Below are 9,741 nucleotides of genomic sequence, written 5' to 3'. Positions count from 1 at the left end.
TTATCAGAAAGGTTTCCCCTTTCTGATAAAAGCCTCTTCAAGGTGACTGAACATCTTGACATAACTTGATATAACTCTACAACATATAGAAAGTCAACAGCAGACCCATATGGCTTTGGTTTTTATTCCAGAAAGTAGGTGTGTATGTGTGTATGGGTGTATAATAGGAAATATATTTTTAAATCATGAACTCTGTGACTTCCTCAAAGTTCCTCGACATAATGAAACTTCATTTGCTTTGTCATTAAAAGAACTTCCCATCCCGAGCTACATCTTTTAAGAATGCTCAGGGTCCCTGCTATTCTGCTACCCTAAGGATTAAGGCTAGGGAAGCCTATTCTAGGGGAGGGTTAAGAAAGCCCTTTTGAAAGCTTTGGGTTAGCGAATGGGCCCAAGATGACAGATGATGGTGTCATAATTTACTTAAGTATTATCCCCCGCTGAGCTTCTAGGTGCTCCCTTTTCTCGAACTCCTGACCTCAAGTGATCTGCCAAAGTGCTGATATTACAGGCGTGAGCCACCGTGCCTGTGTGCTCCCTTTTCTTTTTTTTCTCTTTTTCTAAATTGCGAAATTGAACTCTTCATTGTTTGCCTTTCCTTCTTATTCATTTCAACTGCAGTTCAAAATACTGCATAATGAATGAATATTGAGATAGCTCTTGCATTGGTTATGACATTTGCTTCCCAAGTAAAAATTTTCACATTCTGATCATATCACAGATTTTTATTTTTATCTTGGAAATTATTGAGGCTGACACTGCCTTGATTTGGCAGGAGTGTGGAGTTCTCTTTGGCCTCAATAAAATTGCAATAGGGTTTGGGCCCAGCTCAGATGTTCCTTCTTTCAAATCACTTTTGAGGTCACATAGTAGAATAGGGCAATTTTGGTGACTGTGAGTTTGGGTGACTTCCCAACTTTGGCGACTGTGACCTCTAGGAAAATATAGACATTATGTGGCAATACAGTTTACAGGTACTGCATATATATAGTCTGTGTATGACACACACACGTGCAAACAAGTTTCATGAAAAAATACTTAGACCTACTATCTGCAATGCCTTCTGATATTTTCATTTAATGTTTTATTTTTCTAAAAATGGTCAAGACCCAGGGCATAAACTTTATGATCTGCTAGTTCATCACGACTCTTGAGGTCTGCAAAAAAAAAAAAAGAAAACAAACAAAAAACAAAAAACTGGCTTTAGAGCCATCTACCACTAACTAGCTGAGCTAACTTGGGCAAATAATTTACTAAGTAGCCAGGATTAAATCATATCCTACTAGATGGCCTGGATGATCTATGAATAATTTTTTAAACTGGGGATGGGTGTTTTGTTTTTGTTTGTTTTATGAAAGCGGTGTTCAGGGTCTACCTAAATGATCAATGAGGCAAATGGAATTTGCCTTTCTCTAAAGTTGCTGATGGGAATTGAGAGTATTTGCTCAGCTTGCTGCTCAGTGATTTGCGTATTAGTAATGTGAGGATTCATGTTTTTGTTCAACTTTCCCACCTGTTTCTACCGTTCAGCCATTCATTTTCCCATACAATTGATCAACCATCTGGAGATTGAAAAACAGGCTGTGTTTAGAAAAAGAGAAATTTTATTACCTCAGAAAAATATGTAAAGAAAACAGATGGTTAATGAGTGGGGGGATAAGTCCTGAAACTCTGTGTGAATTTTTTTATTTGGACGAAATGGATGGAGAAGTGCTGAGATGGGAGAAGAGCAGTGGGGAGCCAGGGCTGCAGAGCTAGATACTCTGGTCATCTTGAATACCACCACTTCCCATTCATATAACACCTACTCTATTCATTTTTAGACATATAAATTCATCATTGCCAATGTGCTGTTTCTCAGAGTGTCTCTGACGGTTACTTGCATTACACTCGACCTGGGGTTAATGTTTAAAATACAGATTCCAGGGTTCTGCCTGGGATGCAAACCTGGGGACAGGGTCTTGGAGGTCAACATTTTAACATTGTCCTCAGGTGAGTCATGTTCACATTGAAGTTTTGAAAACTAGTGATTTAAGATTTAAGAGAAAAAATGAGCCAAGAGTTCTTTGCAAGTACAGCTGTAACTCCCTTTCTTCCATCTAATTTGGCTGATTTATCAATACCACCCTTCCTTCTGACTGTGTCTACCCTACTTGCCACTTTTGCTTCTAAAGCAGGAGAGATGATCCTCATTTGTACTGATCTCAGGAGGACTGATTTCAAGGTCTTATAAGTGGACTTGAAGAGATGTGAGCAAATTTCTGGTGAAGGAGCAATTTCCAGTAAATGTTCTTGATCTTCAAAAGCAGGGTATACTAAAGAGACTCAAAACAAAAGGCATGACAAACTGCTTTGTTTGCATCGAATATTTTAAAATGCATTTTATTATGTATAAAGACAATATCAAGATTTGTTTCCAGGTTCTATTTTTGATTGTTTAGGGTTGTAAACCACTGCCCTATGCAATGCTCATTTCTCTTCCTCTGTTCCCATCCAACCCCTCACATTTGTTGCCCCTACCCTTGTCATAGACTCACATCTTATATGTGTCTCGTGTCAAACAGACTTCGTGGAATAGAATACGTTGTTCTAGTTACACAAAACCATGGTTTAAATGACAGGGGTAATTAACATGTATGGGTGACCAGAGAGTAGCAGCTGTCCTCATCTGACACTCACAATCAGATGCTTCTCTCACTCACACTGTGTCTCTCTCCTTCCTATCCTAAGCTGGGGAAGAGCTGGGCAGGTGAAGAGCTCTTGCCTTCAAAGGGCAGATCCCATGCCACAGGTACTTTAAAACAAAGATGAGGCCTCCAACAATTTCCCCTACCCACAATAAGTTCATAAACCCAGACATAGTTATGGCCTGGATAAATGCTGTGGGAGTTGGGGAACACTCTGTGGTAAATATTTTAATTCTAGGGAATCTCAATAAGTCCACAAAATGCCACTAAAGATAAAGTTTACAATTGAGGGATACTCTTTCAGGGGATCCTAGAAAATATTTCTTGATTTAATATCCTAGAACTAATAACATAAGTAAGTGTCACACAAATGAAATAGCCACCTTGTGAATCATTTCCTTTGGTAACCACACTTAAGGTGAACTGGATCAAGAACCCAATTAATCCATTTATTTTTGTAGGCTCATCATAAAAGAATGAGAAGTAGTTTTTTTCTTTTCCCCACCATTTCCTTGAATGGACAGCAAGACCTTTCTGTTCTGAGAGAGATATGTTCCAAACAGAAATTAATAAATAAAAATTTCAGATACCGAAAAGTCCTATAAAAGAAAAAAGAAAACAAGTCAGAGCAATATGGTATAGTGCACAGGTGTGAGGTTCCTTTAGTTATGGTGGTCAGGAAACGTATAAGAGGTGATATCTGAGAAATGAATCATGAAGATAACCATGGAAAGATCTGCCAAAAAAGCATATTTGGCCAGGGGAAGAAACAGGTACAAAGACTATAAGGGTGGAACAAGCTTGGCAATTTCCAAGGATGAAAAGAAGAGAATTGTGGGTAGAGAGCAAGGAAGAGGGATGGGGGGTGGATCAAATCATATCATGAAGAGCCTTGAGGACTAGGGGAGAGGTTGGATTCTACTTGCAATGAAAAGCCACCAGATGGTTTAGAGCAGGGTAGTTGCCTGATGAATGTTCTAAAAATACCACTCTAGCTGTAGTATGAAGAATGGAATGTGGAGAGGACTTATGTTCACGGAGGCTGGAAAATCTTTAGGAGCTGTTTCTGTAGACCATGTTCAATATATAATTTGGAAGTAGAACCAATAGGACTTATTGAGGGATATTAGTAGTAATGGATAAAAGGAAATCAAGGAAGATGCATACTCACACACACATATATTTGTATATATTTATATATATTACATATATTTGTATTTATATACGTTAAATATATATTTGTATGTATTTAATATGCTTTTCCAGAGTAGGATACTATAGCCAGTTTCAATATTATGTGCATTCTCTAAATTAAGGAAGTCTAAAAACAAAACAGAAAATTTCCTGGTAAATGAACTACTGGAAACCAGTCTAAACCAATCAAGAAAGTCATGATTTCTAAAGAAAAAATTACAGTCTTTTCTGGAAATGGAGAAATTGGTGGCAGTATGTTGACAGTATTTCAAAGCCATGCTCCTGAGGCTTGCTATTAACCAGGCTCCGGTTATTTTGGAGAAATTCACAAGAAGGGCTGTGGGTTAAGTTTAGAGCATTTTTAAAACAATTCTTATTTTTTTTATGATTCTAAACATTGGAATATTTGAAACATTTAATGTTTGAACATTATTAAGATACAATATTTAGATATTTGACGTTGTTTTCTACTTCATGTAAGGGGGTTTGGCATCTTTTAGAAGATAGACTCGAAGGTAAGTACAAATATTCTGAATAGTGCAGTATATCATTAAACACAATATCAGAATTTCATTACTCAACACTTATTCCATGGATTAGAGAGTTCTTTTTTTTTAAATTATACTTTAAGTTCTAGGGTGCATGTGCACAATGTACAGGTTTGTTACATATGTATACATGTGCCATGTTGGTGTGCTGCACCCATTAACTCGTCATTTACATTAGGTATATCTCCTAATGCTTTCCCTCCCCCCTCCCCCAACCCCACGACAGGCCCCGGTGTGTGATATTCCCCACCATGTGTCGAAGGGTTCTCATTATTCACTTCCCACCTATGAGTGAGAACATGCGGTGTTTGGTTTTTTCTTCTTGCGATAGTTTGCTGAGAATGATGGTTTCCAGCTTCATCCATGTCCTTACAAAGGACATGAACTCATCCTTTTTTATGGCTGCATATTATTCCATGGTGTATATGTGCCATATTTTCTTAATCTATCTATTCATCTGACAAAAGGCTAATATGCAGAATCTACAAAGGACTTAAACAAATTTACAAGAGAAAAACAACCCCATCACAAAGTGGGCGAAGGATATGAACAGACATTTCTCAAAAGAGGACATTTATGTAGCCAACAGACACATGAAAAAATGCTCATCATCACTGGCCATCAGATAAATGCAAATCAAAACCACAGTGAGATACCATCTCACACCAGTTAGAATGGCGATCATTAAAAAGTCAGGAAACAACAGGTGCTAGAGAGGATGTGGAGAAATAGGAACACTTTTACATGGTTGGTGGGACTGTAAACTAGTTCAACCATTGTGGAAGACAGTGTGGTGATTCCTCAAGGATCTAGAACTAGAAATATCATTTGACCCAGCGATCCCATTACTGGGTATATACCCAGAGGATTATAAATCATGCTGCTATAAAGACACGTACACACTCATGTTTATTGTGGCACTATTCACAATAGCAAAGACTTGGAACCAACCCAAATGTCCATCAATGATAGACTGGATTAGAGCATTCTTTTGACCAAGTACAACGAAGGAAAGCCTCAGAGGCTGAGAAATGCCATGAGGTGGGCCATCAGCACTTAGGTGAGTGTGTGAACTCTGGAGATGAACTGGATAGGCCACCCTCCAAGCACCTCCACGTTCAGCACCTCCAGAAGCTCTCCAAATCCCTTCATTTAGGGATTTTTATGGGGACTTCATCATGTATACATCAGCAATTGTTAACTCAATCTTCTGCCCCTCTCCCCTTTTCACAGGATGGGGTAGGAGCTGAAAGTTCCAAGCTTCTAATCGTGGCTTGGCCATTCTTGTGACCAGCTCCCATCCAGAAGCCCACCAAGAGTTACTTCAGGAGAACAAAAGATGCTCCTATCACTAAGGAAATTCCAAGGGATCAGGAGGTCTGCGTCAAGAACTGGAGTTGAAGATCACATGGAACAAAAAATATACCTAGCATACCTATCGCTCAGAAATTTGCAAGTCTTTTAGGAGCTGTGTGCTGGAAAATGGGGAAAGAAACTAAATGTATATTTATTATAATACCACATATAATAAGGTAGATCATTTTACTCATCAGAGTTCAGGAACTGTTCTCTGTTATTTTTATACACATTCAGAGAAGGAGACCAAGTTGAATTTCACAGGATTGCAGGAGGCTGAGATTCACAGGCTGAGAATAGGATCATGTGAGTTGCATGGGTTTCAAGAGAAGGAAGTTAACAGGGGCTTAGTATAGTGCTGTAGTGACCTTGCAGTTGAGAAGGAGGATAGATATAAGGGGCTACTGTGAGTGGGAAAAAATAGGAAAGAGAGAAATATCTAGAGAAGATTTTAGGAGTTTCTTGTTCAATATGCTGTGGGAAGCATTTGCGGGGACTCCTTAAGAAAGTGTAAGGTGAAGACCCTCATTGTTCTTTATGCTTCACAGTTTACATTTTTATTCAGTTTATGTTTTCTTAGAATTCCATTACATGCATGGACTGAGCCATGTGAAGCCTCAGTTTTATTCAGGTTACACTCTGAAATATAATCATTTTCAGCTCAAAGAAGCTTCCTTGACTTTATTACCCCTTACATTTTTATCTTCTCCAATTACTCCTTTTCATAACAAACATCAATAAACTGTATCATTACCTTTTAAAACTATCAAATTAACCAAACAAAACACAATAATTATAATAAAGATTAAAATAGTAGCAATAGTAAAACATATACCATTTAAAAAATGTCAGACCCTATTTTTGTGATTTACACATATTAGCTCATTTAAATCTTACAACAATCCTATAAGGAAGGTACTATTATTGCCTCTATTTTAGAGATGTGGACACTGAGGCACAGAGCTTTAGTAACTTGTCTAAATGACACAGCTAGGAGATAGCACAGCTGGGACTCGAACCCAGACATCTGGCTCCAGTGTTTATGCTCTTAACTGTTGTGCAAGGGTGTAGTGAAATTAGCATCCTTATTCACTGCTGGCATGGTGTATTTGTTCAACCCCAAAAAGTTAAATGCAGAGTTACCATATGACCCAGCAATTCCACTTTTACATATATACCCAAGAGAATTGAAAACATACGTTCATACAAAAACTTAGCAGCATTATTTACAACAGCAAAGAAATAGGAACAATCCAAATGCCCCACAATTTTGAATGGATAAACATAATGTGGCATATCCATACACTGGAACATTAATCAGACATAAAAAGAAATGAAGTACTGGTACATGTTACAACTTGGATGAACCTCGATCATACTAAGTAAAAGGAGCCAGACACAAAAGGCCATAGATTGTAGGCTTCCATTTATATAAAATGTCCAGAATAGGCAAATCTATAAAAACAAAAAGTAGGTTAGGGGTCCCCAGAAACTGGGGGAAAGGGGAGAATGGGGAGTGGCTGCTAATAGGTATGAGGTTTCTTTCTAGGGTGAAGAAAATGTTATGGAATTAGATAGTGGTGATGGTTGTACAACTTTTTGAATGTATGAAAAACCATTAAATTGTACATTTTAAGGTGGTACATATTATGGTTGTGAATTATATATCTCAATTTTAAAAATCTCTAGGTAGGGAGAGAACAGGATGAGTCCACTGATGCCATTATATTACACTGCCACATGGTGTCACCGTTGAGGAATAGATGAAGTCCAAAGAAGGCTTATACAAAGCTTGTGTCCAGGTCATGCCCAAGCTACAGAGGTGCCCCAGGATTGGAGTGAAGGTTAAAATCCAGAATTTGGGGAGCACCATCCCAGAATGGTTTAATATCAAGGAGGTTCTAGCCGCAGCCCCACACTGTGCAACTATTTGCAGTCCTTCACAGACTGAAGTTCTTGGCTAAACCTGGTTCCCAGATCAATGGGGAAATTCAAATCCTTGTGAAAGCATCTCTGTTAAAAGGAGATACTGCTATGCACATCTTAAACTTCCAAACACTTTATTTTTTGAAAAACTGCTTCTTTATGGAGGTCTAAGGAAATATTGAGCAATTTTTACTGTCCTGGGATAGGGAGCATCAAATGAGTTGAGGATTTTACATCAATTTTCTCTAAAATATTTGTACTACTTAACTCAGTGTGTACATATGCATGTGCATATATAGATATATGTATGTGTTTATATATACATACGTATATATACACATATGTATACATATACACATGTATGTATATATACGTATACACACAGGTATGTATATATACACATACATATGTATATATATACATACACATACATATGTATATATACACACATATGTAAATATACATATGCACACACTTATGTACATATACATATACATACATATGTATATATACATATATATATATACACTGAGAAATATCCAGCAGTGGAAGTTGTTACATACACACTTACTGAAAATCCTTTAGCTGTTAAAAATGGTAAATATAAATGCAATGTAGCAACATAAAAATCCTTATGCTACAATGCAAGATGATATAAAACACATTTATATATATGCATAAAAATATACACATATATATTCACAAATTCATACAACTGAAAATAATTCACATACCAGTTAAAGTTATGTGCCATTTGATTCTGAAATAAATTTCCTTTAACCCTCTTACTCCACATTTTATAAAATGTGTCCAATATCTATACCAAGACTTTTTTTTCAATTTCCGGGGCATATTTTTCTATGGTCACTTTTTTCACTTATTTTTAAAATTATGAACAACATCATACATACAAGAATATTTATAATGTGTGTTTTCAGTTTAAGGTGTATCCATCAGGAATCAGAATTTTACTCAGTTGGTTTGATTAAAGAGATATTAGTGAAGACACTACTTAAAGGAGTATGACTAAGAGAACCATCCGGTTGAGGCATCCAGAGTCTAGCAACAGCAGGAAGACTGCACTCTCTTTAGGCTACATAGCAAAGGAGAAAATTGTTTCCAGAGCCCATGGAGCTGGAGCCATGGAGAAGGGACCACTTGCCAAGAGCTGCAGTTGTGGAGAAACACAACCACCACCAGATACTCAGCCCCAAACAGAGAAAGAACAGAGAAAATATACCCTGATGTCTTTTTCCTCCTGCCTCCCATCTCCCTGAATGCCTCCCGCTGTCCAGACTCAAATGGAAACCAGTTGAGGAGAGCCCAGGTGGTGCTGTCCAAAGAGGTCAGCTTTGGGGTATAGAACAGGGCAGGGAAGTGAGGAGAATGAATATGATGGAAGGCAAACAGAAAACCTAGACAGTCTAATTGTTTTGTCACCCAGAATTTATTCTTTTCCTTTGCAGGAGAATGAATATGATGGAAGGCAAACAGAAAACCTAGACAGTCTCATTGTTTTGTCACCCAGAATTTATTCTTTTCCTTTGCTCAGATGAAGAGCAGCTCATCCCTTACATATGAGAATAACAGAATCTGACAAGATTTCTCCTCGACCAAACTTTAGTCAGGCTCCTCTAAGCCATCTCCTTGATTAGATCTTGACCTTGGGCTGCAGTGTTCATCCTTACAGAGTCAGTGTTAGCAAGAATCCTGCTAAGTCAGTTTAGAGAGGATCTTCCCACCCTGAATATTTGACCACTCTCAATATCTGATCAAATTCCTTACCCCCACCAGCCCCCAGGTGATGTCTGCTTACCCTGGCCTACCTTTAGCAAGTATCCTGTTAGGTCAGTTTAGCAAGGATTTCCCCTACCCTTGATGTCTCTTCTTAGTAATTTTCCATCCACGGACCCCACCCCCATCCACACACCCCACCCCCATCCACACAACCTGCTCCTCGGCTATAAATCCCCACTTATCCTTACTGTATTCAGAATTGAGCCCAGTTCTTTACCAAGGTCTCTTTCCCC

At 38.0% G+C, this 9,741-nt stretch overlaps 1 protein-coding gene across 1 annotated transcript in view; it reads left to right on the top strand.

The window, feature by feature from the left end:
- Positions 1-9,741, top strand: part of PLGRKT (plasminogen receptor with a C-terminal lysine) — a 258,459-nt gene that overhangs the window by 188,744 nt on the left and 59,974 nt on the right. The window lies entirely within an intron of this gene.

This window comes from Nomascus leucogenys, chromosome 1a (assembly GCF_006542625.1).
Source record: "Nomascus leucogenys isolate Asia chromosome 1a, Asia_NLE_v1, whole genome shotgun sequence".
In the NCBI taxonomy this organism is placed as follows: Eukaryota; Metazoa; Chordata; class Mammalia; order Primates; family Hylobatidae; genus Nomascus; species Nomascus leucogenys.
Note: the sequence above shows the minus strand (reverse complement) of the source record. Positions and strands in the feature narration are given on the sequence as shown.